At 36.8% G+C, this 7,120-nt stretch overlaps 1 pseudogene; it reads left to right on the forward strand.

Annotated features, from left to right (window-relative positions):
• The first annotated feature begins 6,665 nt into the window (after positions 1-6,665).
• Positions 6,666-6,784, forward strand: LOC120608340 (uncharacterized; annotated as a pseudogene).
• Positions 6,785-7,120: the final 336 nt, after the last annotated feature.

Here is a 7,120-nt window from a genome sequence, read left to right on the forward strand (position 1 = left end):
CTTTTTGTAGAGAAATGAGACCAAAGGAATAAGGAAAGAGTTGAGAAAACAGTACAGGAGTTAGAGCACCATTCACCAAATGATCTTCTCAGGGTTTTTAGCAGATAGTCTTGAGATGAAGATAAGAGATGCAATGGAGCAGCTGAGGTTTGAGGAAGTTAGGGAATTTGGGAATAGTCTCACAGGAGATCAATAGGAAGCTGACAAGAAGTCAGGGTTGGGGGGAGGTTTGCTAAATAGCAAAGGCACCACATCTGAACTTACCTAACATGAGCTTTTGTAGAGCCTAATCAACATAATCAACATGGTTTTATGAAATTTTCAACAATATTAATTGTATTCAGTTAGAAGTATAATCTTGTTTTTTAATAGTGAAAATTTTATGTTTAAAATTGGTCGGCTGGACTCAGATGATCCCAGTTTTGTTGACAATATCCAAAATGTCATAGTCAGAGCCAGTGGAACATAAGCCTTCTTCTCTGATCTGGGTGTTGACCTTGGTCATTTCAATGTCATAGAGCTTTTCACAGCCTGTTCGATCTGGTACTTGTTGGCCCTGACAGCCACAGTAAATACAAGTGTGTTGTTGTCCTCTATCTTTGTGGCCAATTCGGCTGTCAGGGAGAACTTGGTCATCGTAGTCAAGTTTGTTTCTCTTGGGAGTGCTCCTTTGAGGATATTTGGGTTGCCTTCAGTGCAGCAGTGTCTTGGGCTGCCAGAGGATGGATGACATGTGGATCTTTTTTTTTTTTTTGGCTGTGGACACCTTTCAGTGCTGCCTTCTTGGCCTCCAGAGGCTTTGCTTTGGCTTTGGAATAGGCAGAAGTATCTCAAAGCCAGTCTTCACTTTAAGCTCCATCTTCATGAAAGGGCTCAGCCTTCGATTTTAGAGGGGGGAAAAATGTGTTCTCATCTTTGAAGAAAACCTGAAGTCCATTCTCAGACAGTTAAACTAGTATATTGAAAATAACTGAGTTGTACTTTTTAAAACTGTTTGTTTACAAATTTTCAAACACCTTCAGTAACTATATTATCTCTCAAACACCCACTTCGCTATATGTAGTAACTGAATTTTACAACTTACTATAAAAAAAAACTATTGTAATCATGCCTACTAACATTTACTGCTTGGTTACAGTAAATGATGCCCATTTACTAAATGGCAGGCGCTTTTAAATATATTAACTTACTTAATGTTCATAAGAATACAATTAACATGCTTTACAAAGAATAAAACTGGAACACAGGAAGGTTAGACTGATAAATGACAAAGCTAGGATTTAAAAATTTGGCTTCCAAGTCCAGTATGTAACCCCTCTAATAAAGTGCCTCTCATCTTATGCCATATCACGATTACACCAAACAAGCACGACTCAAGGAATGTAATCAGAGAGCAACTTTTTGTCTCCCACTGTCCTTTCACATTTATTCAATAGATCTAATTCTTTCCCTCTCCCTGAATGAAGTTTAGGGGTTGTGTCATGACTTTTATAGTTATTCTTAATAACATAAGATCCTACATTCAGGAATATGCACCTCTAGTCCAATGTAACAACTAAAATCGAAACTTTATTACACACTATTTCTTTTTCCCAAAGTAGCCCTGATACAGGTTAGCAACCTATAAAGGTAGTGGTGGAGGGCAGTTTAACCTTTGTCCCCTTTCCCAATCTTGCACTTTACCCTTACTACCCTATCTTGCTAGCTGTGGTTTCTAATCCTCACCCTCAAGAGTCAAAAGGGGAAAGAAGAGCTAAAATGCCAGGAAATGTCTCACCTAACTAGCAATAACGTGACAGACTTTTCTCTGGCTGCGAGTTTACGGAGTTTACCGGAATCTCTCAAAGGCACTTTTGTGGTTTTCTTGTTACACTTCCCCCATTATCAGCAATTTCCCACCTCTTATTCTCATGAATAAGGAGAGTCCAACTGATCATTAGCTCCTTAACTCTCTGGGTATCTGACAGTTTCCTCCTGTTGGGGTCTTTCACACATTGAGGCAGTTCTCATGAACAAGTCTCATGATGACCTCATATAGGTGCTCTTTCCCATTGAACGCTATCTGATCCATGAGAAATCCCAGCATCATTTGCCCTGACCAACTCCAGTGGTCCACTCCACCAGTTCGGGCACCTCTCCTTAACCCAGCCATCCCTTAGACATTTCCCACCAGAAGTCAGGAACACTGGTCCACATAGAACTATAAACTGTAGAGGACACATTTTACTAAGCTCTTTAAATCTTTCATATCTCAATGTGAGATGGAGAAAGTTCCCACCCTTCCCCTCTATTTGGTGGAAAGGACTCATGGCACATCCCGAGTTGTTTCCAAAAAATCCTCCTGTGATCTTCAACTCTAGCACTTTTATTTATTTTATTTACTTTCCAGTAAGAATTAGAGTTGGGAATCTGGATTTCTAATTAGAAAGTTCAGTATGGTTCCTGGGTATAAGATTACTGTACAGAATTTAATAGTGTTCCTATACTGTATCAATAACCAAATAGAAAATAGAAAAAAGAATTTATTTACATAAGTGATAAAAATTATAAGATGTTCACAAATAAATCTAACTTAATCTAAATAGGATACTTTAGAAAGTCAAAATACTATTGAAGAATGTAGAAGAAGGCCTTGATAATTGGAGAATTATCACATTTTTAAATAGGAAGGTACAATGTCAAAATTAACTATAAACTCAATAATGCAACAAAAAAGAAACCAATAAAATTTTTATTAGTTAACTAGCTACAAAATGAGCAAAGACTTGCATGCATATTTCAAAGGCTTTTGTCCAGAGTACACAAAGAGCTGCTACCACGATATCAAGGAAAAGAAATAGAAAAAATATCAACAAAGAATATGAACAACAATATAAAGAACAGAAAACCTGGATGGCCAATTAACCTGTAAAAATATGCTCAGCTTTGCTAGTCTTTGATGTGATGAACATTGAAACAAATTTCATTCTTTACATCATAGTGGAAATAACTAAAAAGTCTAACAGTACTAAGAACCAGAGAGGAAGAAGAGAAATGGGCACCTCGACTCACTGCTTAGTGGGAGTACAGAGTGATACAGAGCAGATTTGATCATTTCTTTAATATTTTGCCTTAAAAAGTGAGGTAAATAAGAAAGTTGACATTTATGAAATCTAGGGGGTAAATACATGAATTTTCATTACATCGCATCTAAATTTTAAATTATTTAATATTTTTAACTTTTTATTTTGAAATAGTTTTAGATATGCAAAAATTGTAAAAGCATAAAGAATTTCTGTACACTACTTAGTTATTAGTACCTTACATAACCACAGTACAGTGGTCAAAATTGAGCAGTTGGCATTGATAAATAACTATTATCTAATCTACAGACCTTATTCAAATATATCTAAATTTTTAAGTTTAAAAAATTCTTATAATCCTGTGGTTCATGTTATTTTAAATGCATACTGAGAGTTAACTTACAGGATGGCTCAGCCAAGTTGCTATTAGCAAAGAGAAAATGTATTCTTGGGCATGAAAGCTACCTATTTAAATATACTGCCTCAGTGATGAGAAATATTTCTCTTTTTTCTAAACATATGCAGAAGAAATGAGGGTCAGATAGTTAATAAATGTTCTCAAAGGAACATCTTTAATCTATAGATCTTTATATCTCTAATGGCACCAAACAGTAAACATTTATCAGGAAAGATGTTTTTTAGATACTTGTATCTTTTATTATGGAAATTTTAGAACATATACAAGGATAATACATTTTTTTTCTTAAAGTATCAGTGAAACTTTAGGTTAAAAATAGATGCTTATTTTATGACTCTTTAGAAGTGAGGCCTGAGCAGACAGTAATTTTTTTAAAAATAGCTACTGCATTTATTCATTCTCTCGGTCCCTCAACAAATATTTGATTATCCCTCCTTCTCAGCCAGTGTCTAGAAAATTTTCACTATCAATGCAAAATTGTTTAGATGCTTAAGAGAGCAACTGGAATTTGGAATTTTTCTTCTTTTAGGTGAAGATTAAAGAACTTCATTCATATCACAGATAGTTTAAGTGCCTGGAGATGAGATCAGGGATTAGACCCTTTGTCAAGAACGCTTCGAGACCTCTGACTATGGTCAGAACTGTGTTTCAACATCAGGGAAGCTCATATATACATATACTCACACCTCCCGACGGCAAGAACTCAGTATCAGGATACAAAGGTGATCCTTGGAAGGCTAACACAGTGTTTTCCAAAACTGCCAGATTGTAAGAAACACCTGGGGTGTGTGAAAGAATCCTTTAACAACACCTTTGTTGTTAAAGGCTCTACCACAGACTCTTTAGGGAAGGAGTCACAGAATCTGCATTTTTACAAGTTTCCCAGTTAAGTCTGATAAGCATGAAATTTTGGGAAACAAGAAAGGAAGCCACATCTGGCAGGTTTGCTGCCACCTGACTCAAGCTGATGAGACAACCTCAGCCAGTGTGTATTGTAATATTGGCAGAATCCTGTCAAGAGCCGATAGGTCATCTGTGTACCATGGGGTAGGGGGTAGGGGGAAGATGCCTGTGCAAGGGACTGAAATAGTTCAAAGAGGTGGGGAGGGGTCTGCGAAAGCCACAAAACTGCCCTTCCCTTCGACAAAGTGCCCCCAGTCCATTCCATGTTTATTGCTTCTAGGCTCCTACAAGCATCCTCCCCTCTCCAGACCTAAAACTTCCCACCTGGCCGAAACCCCTCAAGTAGTAGGGAAAGATGAGAGAAGGAGATACCTACCTGGGCATGCTATCTGTGCCAAAGTCGAAACTGCTCTGTGTCCTATCACTTTAGAAAGGTGTTGTTAAAGGATTCTTTTACATATGTAGCAACTGAGGCTAGTTACTAGTCTCTAGGGACAGTGATTTGTGCTGGAAAGATGTCATAAATTTGGAAAATTGCTCACATCATGGGCCTTCAAATCTCAGGGGAAAGAGACAGCAAAGAGAAGAGAGGAAAAATAAGTGAAACCACACAGATGGGCCGAAAAGCTGTTGATTTATCAATCTGCAAAACTGGGGCCAGGCCAAACTCAGTAACTGTCAATTCAAGTATGCATTCAAATTTAATTTTTTCATGTAGTAATGATTCATACGAGGGCTTTTCTAGGAATTCAACTTATAAACATTTATAGAAACAAGAAGCATAAATGGGTCCAAGCAGGCATTTTTATGCTACAATTAGAGGGGAAAATGTCAACATATCTAATTATATTTTGTATGGCACTTATTTACAATATGTATTATAAAGTAAATTAAATTATTTTAGAAATTGAAGACATTTTGGAACTATTGTTACAATTAGGGAAAATATAGTTAGGAATATAATAATTGCCAGGGTGGCACAGACACCAGGCTCATCACACTAATCACGATATGTTGGCTGTCTCATTCAGCCCTCAGAACAACCCTATGAGATAGTGACTATTTTATTCCCATTTTACATGTGAGGAAACTGGTGCTTGGAGATGTTTAATTACCTTCCCAAGTAGACTGCTTTTCAGAGTCCATATGGTCAACCACTGTGCTCTTCATCAAATCTAGCTATTTCATTGCTAAATTTCTTGGACCTGCATCCCACTTCCTTCCTCCCTTTCTGTGCACTATATTGACATTTCACACGTCTATCCACCTCATCTTATCCTCACGTTAGCTGTTTGCGACAGTCCTTCTGCTCTATAGTCAGTTTCTTACATTGTTTTTCGAATGCTTCTCCCTTGGTCTGTTTCACCACCATAACTAGATCCCAAGCTATCTGGGGCTGAGATTGTGTCATCTTCGTTTCACCTCCTCTTCCCTGAGCTCGCTACAGTAGTAGGTATTCATTAGACAATTGTTAAATACATGCAATATCAATAGAGGCCATAATAGTGGTTATTGTAGCTTAAAGACTGAAAAAATTACTAATGAAGACATTTTAAAAACCAACTTATTTTGAGATTTTGAGATTAAACTCTGTGAGGACAATTTTTAAATGTCAGAGCTTATGACTCAAGATTATTTTGTTACTAGCAGAAATGAATGAAAAAGTTATAAGCTTTATGACCCATATGTAATGAAATACACATTTTGTAAATTATTTTATTATCAATCTCTGCTTAGTCAACCTTGCCTTGCCAACAGTTAATGGCCATGTCTATTTTCTCTATAAAGAAGTAACACTTTGAAAAATGAAGATTGATTGAGCAGCAATATCCTCTGATATAGCTATTTATCATCACGAATTACTCTTTGACTACAACTATTTCAAAGTAATTTATAGGAACGAAATTCATTATTCACAAAAACCAGTGACAGATGTCAAGGCTGGAGGTTACAGCTAGCAGGTCTAGCTAATTCATGTTTCCTTTCTTCAGGCTGCTTGCTGCTCAGTTTAAGCCATGTTTCCATGATCTTCAGTAAACATTCACAATAATTCTGCTGGAGGTAGTCTTCAGAGAATTAGTGACAACCTTCTACTTTTCAGCTCTTTCATATTTTATATAAATGGTGTAAAGTGAGTTTCTCCTTAGAATAATTTCTTCCAAAGTGTTTTCAATCAAATGGGTAGAATTGCTCTGTTGAATTATCTAAGTGGGCAGCTAAGCTCCTTGTTGCATCATTAATGAAGTATGCAGTGAGATGTCCCTTTGAAAAGATGCTATTGAGTCCACTGCCAAGCCACCCTGAACATGCCTGATCTCGTCTGATCTCAGAAGCTAAGCAGGGTCGGGCCCCGTTAGTACTTGGATGGGAGACCACCTAGGAAGACAGGGTGCTATAGGCGTAAAAAATTTAAAAAATTTTAAAAAGTTATTTAATCATTCTTAAGGTGATTATCTCTTTCTGTACCTTATATATACTAAAAAGAAATTATCTTTATTGGCACCCTAAAACACGCACCTTTTTAGTAGATAAAATTCAGTCTTGCCATTCACGTTCCTATTTTCTGTGGAATTTACTTTGGTCAAAGTTTTAAAAAGTGATGGCTTCATGTATACCCTGTGTTCAATTTGCCACTTAAGTCATTTCACCTAGATTGTTTCTGATAAGTCAATTTGGTATTCACTGTTAATGAAGACAAGTATCACGGTTTTGACCCATTAGAAAATCAGTGTGTGTG

This window comes from Pteropus medius, unplaced genomic scaffold (genome assembly GCF_902729225.1).
Source record: "Pteropus medius unplaced genomic scaffold, Ma_sr-lr_union100, whole genome shotgun sequence".
Classification (NCBI taxonomy): Eukaryota; Metazoa; Chordata; class Mammalia; order Chiroptera; family Pteropodidae; genus Pteropus; species Pteropus medius.